The sequence below is a fragment of the Bufo bufo genome, chromosome 7 (genome assembly GCF_905171765.1).
Source record: "Bufo bufo chromosome 7, aBufBuf1.1, whole genome shotgun sequence".
Lineage (NCBI taxonomy): Eukaryota > Metazoa > Chordata > Amphibia > Anura > Bufonidae > Bufo > Bufo bufo.
Genome location: NC_053395.1, coordinates 30474214 through 30482283, shown reverse-complemented (window position 1 = coordinate 30482283; position 8070 = coordinate 30474214).

Sequence of the window (8070 nt, the reverse complement as noted above, 5' to 3'; positions counted from 1 at the left end):
AAATGCGGCTGCCTTCGCCAGGAGGTGTTGGTTACAGCTGCCCTGCCCTATAAAAAACACACGCCAGTTCTGGGTTTGCTTTTCACAAGAAGCATTGCCTGATGTGAATGATACCTCGCACAAAAGAGCTCTCAGAAGACCTACAATTAAGAATTGTTGACTTGCATAAAGCTGGAAAGGGTTATAAAAGTATCTCCAAAAGCCTTGCTGTTCATCAGTCAACAGTAAGACAAATTGTGTATAAATGGAGAAAGTTCAGCACTGCTGCTGCTTTCCCTAGGAGTGGACGTCCTGTAAAGATGACTGCAAGAGCACAGCGCAGACTGCTCAATGAGGTGAAGAAGAATCCTAGAGTGTCAGCTAAAGACTTACAAAAGTCTCTGGCATATGCTAACATCCCTGTTAGCGAATCTACGATACGTAAAACACTAAACAAGAATGGATTTCATGGGAGGATACCACAGAGGAAGCCACTGCTGTCCAAAAATAACATTGCTACAAGTTCACAGTTTGCACAAGAGCACCTGGATGTTCCACAGCAGTACTGGCAAAATATTCTGTGGACAGATGAAACCAAAGTTGAATTGTTTGGAAGAAACACACAACACTATGTGTGGAGAAAAAGAGGCACAGCACACCAACATCAATACCTCATCCCAACTGTGAAGTATGGTGGTGGGGGCATCATGGTTTGGGGCTTCTTTGCTGCGTCAGGACCTGGACGGATTGCTATCATTGAAGGAAAAATTCATTCCCAAGTTTATCAAGACATTTTGCAGGAGAACTTAAGGCCATCTGTCCACCAGCTGAAGCTCAACAGAAGATGGGTGTTGCAACAGGACAACGACCCAAAGCATAGAAGCAAATCAACAGCAGAATGGCTTAAACAGAAGAAAATACACCTTCTGGAGTGGCCCAGTCAGAGTCCTGACCTCAACCCGATGGAGATGCTGTGGCATGACCTCAAGAAAGTGATTCACACCAGACATCCGAAGAATATTGCTGAACTGAAACAGTTCTGTAAAGAGGAATGGTCAAGAATTACTCCTGACCGTTGTGCACGTCTGATCTGCAACTACAGGAAACGTTTGGTTGAAGTAATTGCTGCCAAAGGAGGTTCAACCAGTTATTAAATCTAAGGGTTCACATACCTTTTCCACCTGCACTGTGAATGTTTACATGGTGTGTTCAATAAAAACATGGTAACATTTAATTCTTTGTGTGTTATTAGTTTAAGCAGACTGTGATTGTCTATTGTTGGGACTTAGATGAAGATCAGATCATATTTTATGACTAATTTTTGCAGAAATCCATATCATTCCAAAGGGTTCACATACTTTTTCTTGCAACTGTAAAAGAAAGGATCAAAGGAAAAATTTCAAAGGGAATTGATCCTAGAGGTGGACATATAAAACACCTTAAAAATAATTTGTTGTTAACTTAATTATATTGTGCAATCAGTAATACATGGTACAAGTGCAAAAATATAAATAATTTATTATACAATAACTCAGAATACAATCAAAGCTAAATCAATAGAAAAACTCAATAATATGCGATAACACACAATGGTGTGCAGTACCCAAAATTCGCCACTAGATGGCTCTAACACGACTACCCGTGTCCCATATCACCTCTCAAAAATAAAAATGTAATACAAGCGTCCCGACGACAATTATGAGATATACACAATAGTGATAAGGACAGATACGGATATCAGGCAGTATTGCTATATAATTTATAAATTATCAGGCCTGATATAGACTAGAGAATATACATATTCCAATCAGAGAGTTTATTTGATATTAATATTAGATCTTTTATTCAGTAATATGCATCTTTACTAAGGCTACTTTCACACTAGCGTTCGGAGCGGATCCGTCTGATGTTTCATCAGACGGATCCGCTCCTATAATGCAGACGTTTGCATCCGTTCAGAACGGATCCGTCTGCATTATAACTTAGAAAATTTTCTAAGTCTGAAAGTAGCCTGAGCGGATCCGTTCAGACTTTCCATTGAAAGTCAATGGGGAATGGATCCGCTTGAAGATTGAGCCATATGGTGTCATCTTCAAGCGGATCCGTCCCCATTGACTTTCATTATAAGTCTGGACGGATCCGCTCGCCTCCGCACGGCCAGGCGGACACCCGAACGCTGCAAGCAGCGTTCAGGTGTCCGCTCACTGAGCGGAGCGGAGGCTGAGCGCTGGCAGGCGGATGCATTCTCAGTGGATCCGCCTCCACTGAGAATGCATTAGAGCTGAACGGCTGCGTTCAGGACCGCTCGTGAGCCCCTTCAAACGGAGCTCACGAGCGGACACCTGAACGCAGGTGTGAAAGTAGCCTTAATAGTGATACTATTGATGTAGTACTTTTTAACATTACACATTCACAATAAAGCAGGGAGTTGCTAAATATCAAGCCAATTAATTCAATCAATACTACACATAATAAAGTTATACGTTACCCGAGAGTGCAGTTGATATGCAGAGTCTAAGGGAAGTCAGCTCTAAAGTCCATTCTGATCATTGGGATTTTTCTCCTGGGGTCTCTCCTTTCTTTCTTTGTTCCTCTTTGTTTCTGTGTCTTCTGTTGCTCCCTGTTGTTGTTTTTCCTTCATGTGTGTGTGGTTTATGATCACAAACTTATCAGCTAGACACACCTTCCTAACTTGGAGTTTTCCAATCATTGTTGGTTAGGCGCGTACATATGATAACGACTATGATATCACTGTATCACCCAGAATGCATTTCTGCTGTTGGTGTAATGTTACCTATCCGTACCTAGGCGTCACTATTGCATAAGCTATGAGCATCATACTAGTAAGGGTTAAATGGTCTGATTTCGTCTTACATTCCATACACATAACATAAGGAATCCTAAATCAGAGCTAAGGGATTATCTTTGACACATATACCAATTAAAATACAGACGTTTGGGTACCATTTGAGACATTTCCCAAGCTACTAAATTTATGGTACCGATAAGAATATAATGGACCTTGTGCTATCGCAGCCATGTGTGTCTCCTCTGTTACTCCAACGGTTGATTGATTGTTAGTTAAAATAACACCATCTTACTAGCAAAGTCTACACTAAAAATTCTTCTCATCATGCTTTAGGAGTGTATGCGTTCCTAGTGAGAAATATATAAGATAATAGATGCATTGACGTCCTTCAAAATATTCAACATAGAACGATACATATGCCCTATTGAGTATCTTATACTAAAACTTAATGTTCATTATTAGAGTTGAGCGGACACCCGGATGTTCGGGTTCGACAGGTTAGGCCGAAATTTGGAAAAAAGTTCGAGTTCGGGACCCGAACTTGACCCCGAACCCCATTTAAGTCAATGGGGACCCGAACTTTTGAGCACTAAAATGGCTGTAAAAATGTCATGGAAAGGGGTAGAGGGCTGCAAATGTCGTCATAATGTGGTTAAGAGAATGGCAAGTGCTTTGCAAACAAATGTGGATAGGGAAATGACTTAAAATAACATAAAATACGTAAAAATAAAAAATAATAATCTTGCTCTAGGAGGACCAGGTCCATATGGAGTAGGAGGTTGAGGAGGCGGTGGATGTGGCGGTGTAGGTGAAAGTGGCGGTAGAGGAGGAAAGGTAGCCTACACTTCTTTTTGGTTTTAAATGTATTTGTATTTTTTAAATTAGGGTACACCCCAAAACATTGGGAAATATAACCCTCCAGTCGTGCTAAACACACGTTCAGACAATACACAGGCTGCAGGGCAGGCCAGCACCTCCAAGGCGTAAAGGGCAAGCTCAGGCCATGTGCCCAATTTGGAGACCCAGAAGTTGAAGGGGGCAGACCCGTCATTCAGTATGTGTAGGCGTTTGCACATACCATGTTGGTGAAATGCTGCCTCCTGCTAAGACGTTCCATATCAGCTGGTGGTGCTGGTTGTTGTGGCGTGCTGACAAAGCTTTTCCACATTTCGGCCATGCTAACCCTGCCTTCTGGGGTGCTGGCGGTGCCCCAGCTGCGTTGGCGACCTCTTCCTCGTCCTCTGCCTTCGCCTTGTGCTTCCACTGTGCCCCCGCTGTCACGTGGGAATGCCACCAGCAGCGCGTCTACCAGCGTGCGCTTGTACTCGCGCATCTTACGCTCCAGTGACGGAATTAAGGACGGTACGTTGTCCTTGTAATGGGGATCCAGCAGCGTGGCCACCCAGTAATCAGCACAAGTTAGAATGTGGGCAATTCGGCGGTCGTTGCGGAGACACTGCAGCATGTAATCGCTCATGTGTGCCAGGCTGCCCAGAGGCAACGAAAAGCTGTCCTCTGTGGGAGGTGTATCGTCTGTGTCCTCTGTATCCCCCCGTCCACGCACCAGTGATGGCCATGAGCTGGTCTGGGTGCCACCCTGCTGTGAACATGGTTCCTCCTCCTCCTCCATCTCCTCCTCATCCTCCACCTCCTCATCCTCCAGAACTGTGCCCTGGCTGGACAATTGTGTACCTGGCGTTTGTGGGTGCAGGAACCCACCCTCGGAGCCACTTGGGAATGACTGGCCGGAAACCCTTCGAAATGATCCCTCTTCCTCCTCCTCCTCTTGTGCCACATCCTCTTCCATCATCGCCAGCAGCGTTTTTTCAAGGAGGCATAGAATTGGGATAGTTACGCTGAGAATGGCGTTATCAGCACTGGCCATGTTGGTGGAGTACTCGAAACAGCGCAACAAGGAACACAGGTCTCGCATGGAGGCCCAGTCATTGGTGGTGAAGTGGTGCTGTTCCGCCGAGCGACTCACCCGTGCGTGCTGCAGCTGAAACTCCACTATCGCCTGCTGCTGCTCGCACAGTCTGGCCAGAATGTGCAAGGTGGAGTTCCACCTTGTGGGCACGTCGCATATGAGGCGGTGAGCGGGAAGGCCGAAGTTACGCTGGAACGCAGACAGGCGAGCAGCAGCATGGTGAGCACGCCGAAAGCACGCACAGACGGCCCGCAGCAGCTCTGACATATCGGGGTAATTTTTAAGGAATCTCTGCACCACCAAATTCAGCACATGCGCCAGGCAAGGGATGTGCGTCAAACCGGCTAGTCCGAGAGCTGCTACGAGATTTCGACCATTTTCGCACACCACCAGGCCGGGCTTGAGGCTGACTGGCACTAACCACTCATCGGTCTGTTGTTCAAGGCCCGTACACAGCTCCTGCGCGGTGTGGGGTTTGTCCCCCAAACAGATACGTTTTAAAACTGCCTGCTGTCGTTTACCCCTGGCTGAGCTGAAGTTGGTGGTGAAGGTGTTACGCTGACCGGATGAGGAGCTGGTAGAGGATGAGGAAGCAGAGTGGGAGGAGGAAGCAACAGGAGGCAAACTGAAGCGCCCTGCAATCCTCGGTGGTGGAAGGACATGCGCCAAACTGCTATCCGCCTCAGGCCCAGCCGCCACTGCATTTACCCAGTGTGCTGTTATGGAGAAATAACGGCCCTGACCGTGCTTACTGGTCCACGTATCCGTAGTCAGGTGCACCTTGCCACAGATGGCGTTGCGCAGTGCACACCTGATTTTGTCTCCTACTTGGTTGTAAATGGAAGGGATGGCTCGCCTTAAAAAGAAGTGGCGGCTAGGCACAACATACTGTGGGACAGCCACCGCCATAAGGCCTTTAAAACTATCCGTCTCCACCAGATGGAATGACAGCATTTAAAAGGCCAGTAATTTAGAAATGCTGGCATTCAGGGCTAGGGATTGCGGGTGGGTAGGGGGGGTACTTCCTCTCCAGCGTTTGGGATATGGAGAGCTGAACGCTTCCGTGGGACATTGTGGAGATGCTTGGTGACCCAGGTGTTGGTGTTGCTGGCAGATCCTCTGTTTGCGGGGTGCCAGGTGGCACTGTCACTCCAGAGGTAGATGAAGAGGCCGCGACTGCAGCAGAAGAGGAAGCAGGAGGAGCCAGAGACCTTTCTTGGTTTTTGAGGTGTCTACTCCACTGCAGCTCGTGCTTTGCACTTAAATGCCTGGTCATGCAGGTTGTGCTCAGGTTGAGAACGTTTATGCCTCGCTTCAGGCTCTGATTGCACAGCGTGCAAACCACTCGTGTCTTGTTGTCAGCACATTGTCTGAAGAACTGCCACGCCAGGGAACTCCTTGGAGCTGGCTTTGATGTGCTCGTCCCTTGCTGAGGTGGGCAGTAGGAGGCGTACTGTCTAGAGGACGGCCGCTCCGCTTTTGCACCCTGCTCCCTCTTCTGCTGTGCTGGTGGCTCTGTGCGACCACCGCCTCTTCCTCCGAACTACATAGGTCACTCGCATGACCTTGATTCCATGTGGGGTCGAGGACCTCATCGTCCTCCACATCATCTTCCACCCAGTCTTCACCCCTGACTTCCTTGTCGGTCTGCACACTTTCGAAAGCCCCAGCAGTTGGCACCTGTGTTTCGTCATCATCCGAGACGTGCTGCGATGGTCCTCCCATGTACTCATCTTGAAAGATAAGTGGTTGGGCATCGGTGCACTCAATCTCTTCCACTTCTGGGGCAGGGCTAGGTGGATGACCCTGGGAAACCCTGCTAACAGAGTCATCAAAAAGCAGAAGAGACTGCTGCATGACTTGGGGCTCAGACTGCTTGGCTGATTTGCAAGGGGGTGAGGTGAAAGACTGATGGACATCGGCTGCAGGTGCCAACTGTGGTCTTTCAGCAAGAGACTGGGTGGGAGACAATGTGAAGGAACTGGATCCACTGTCAGCAACCCAATCTACTATCGCCTGTACTTGTTCAGGCCTCACCATTCATAGAGCCGCATTAGGCCCGACCAAATACCGCTGCAGGTTCTGTCGCCTACTTTCACCTGAGGAAGGGGTTTCACTTGTGCGTGTAGCTGGCACAGATTGAAACACTTAACAGCACGGCAAAGGCAGAGGAAGTTTCCAACACTGCAAACTTCCACTGCAATTGTTGTGTTGAGAACATTAAACAGTTACACACATTACAAACACAACTACAAGAGAAATCCCAGTGTACGGTCGAGAGGGGCAGGGAAATTTGCGTGTTAGAGTCTAGACTCTTGGACAAGGAGAGTTTCTACTCTGACATGGATAAGGAACTGCTCAGACTGTACACTGAGATAAACCAGTTCAGGAACAATACGGTATCTATGGATAACATGATTGTTCAACTTCGAGAGGACCTGGCTGCAAAAACGCAAACCATTGCGGATTTGCAGCAGGTCATCTCGAATCTGTCACGGCCTGGTGCTAACAGTATGGTGCCCACGAAACAGGTTTGTGTTTCGGAAATGGCACAGGGGGAGATAGCGGCGACAGCGCCAAGATCTTCCACGGATCAAACATCCGATACAGTAGACACCAGGGGACGGGTGGAACGGACGATACATTTCACCCACACACCCAGGGAGAATAGTAGCAACCGATCCCAGGAACAGGGCAACGATTGGAGAGAGGAAAGTGGTTGGCCATTTACCACTTCCAATCCGCCAACGCGTCCGGAAAGACAGGAAGATTTTTATCCTAACCATTCCAGTATGGAAAGGATAAACTTCCTGTTACGGATCTGCAAGGAGATCCCAAAATATGATCCCAGTGTAGATCCGTTTACTTCATGTGATATCTTCGAGGGTCACTGTAACAAGTATTCAGTGGCTCACGAATATCGCATGGAGTTATTCAAGTTATGGTTACCTACACACCTAAAACAAAGGTATGAGGTAACGGGGAGGACGCAACGCATGAATGGACAGTTTTATGACAAGGAGGAACGTCTCTCCATACTCATGAGACTGGCAACGGGCCATTGGGACGTCACTCCGGATATCCTGTCCAAGTTCAAACCCACTATACATGACGAACCTCTGTCTATGTGTAGTCGGTTTGAAGCAATGTACAGAAGGGTTACAAAAGATCACGGTATCGGAATTCCACAGGGTATGATACGTATGTTTGTGGAAAAATTCCCATACCTTGACACTGCAATCCGGTTGAGTGCAGCTAGGGAGCCATCCCTCACGGATGCTGCTATGATTATTGAGCAGTGCAGACAGGATACACTGCTCAATAAGAAATCCGTCAAAGTGACGGAGCGTGCGCC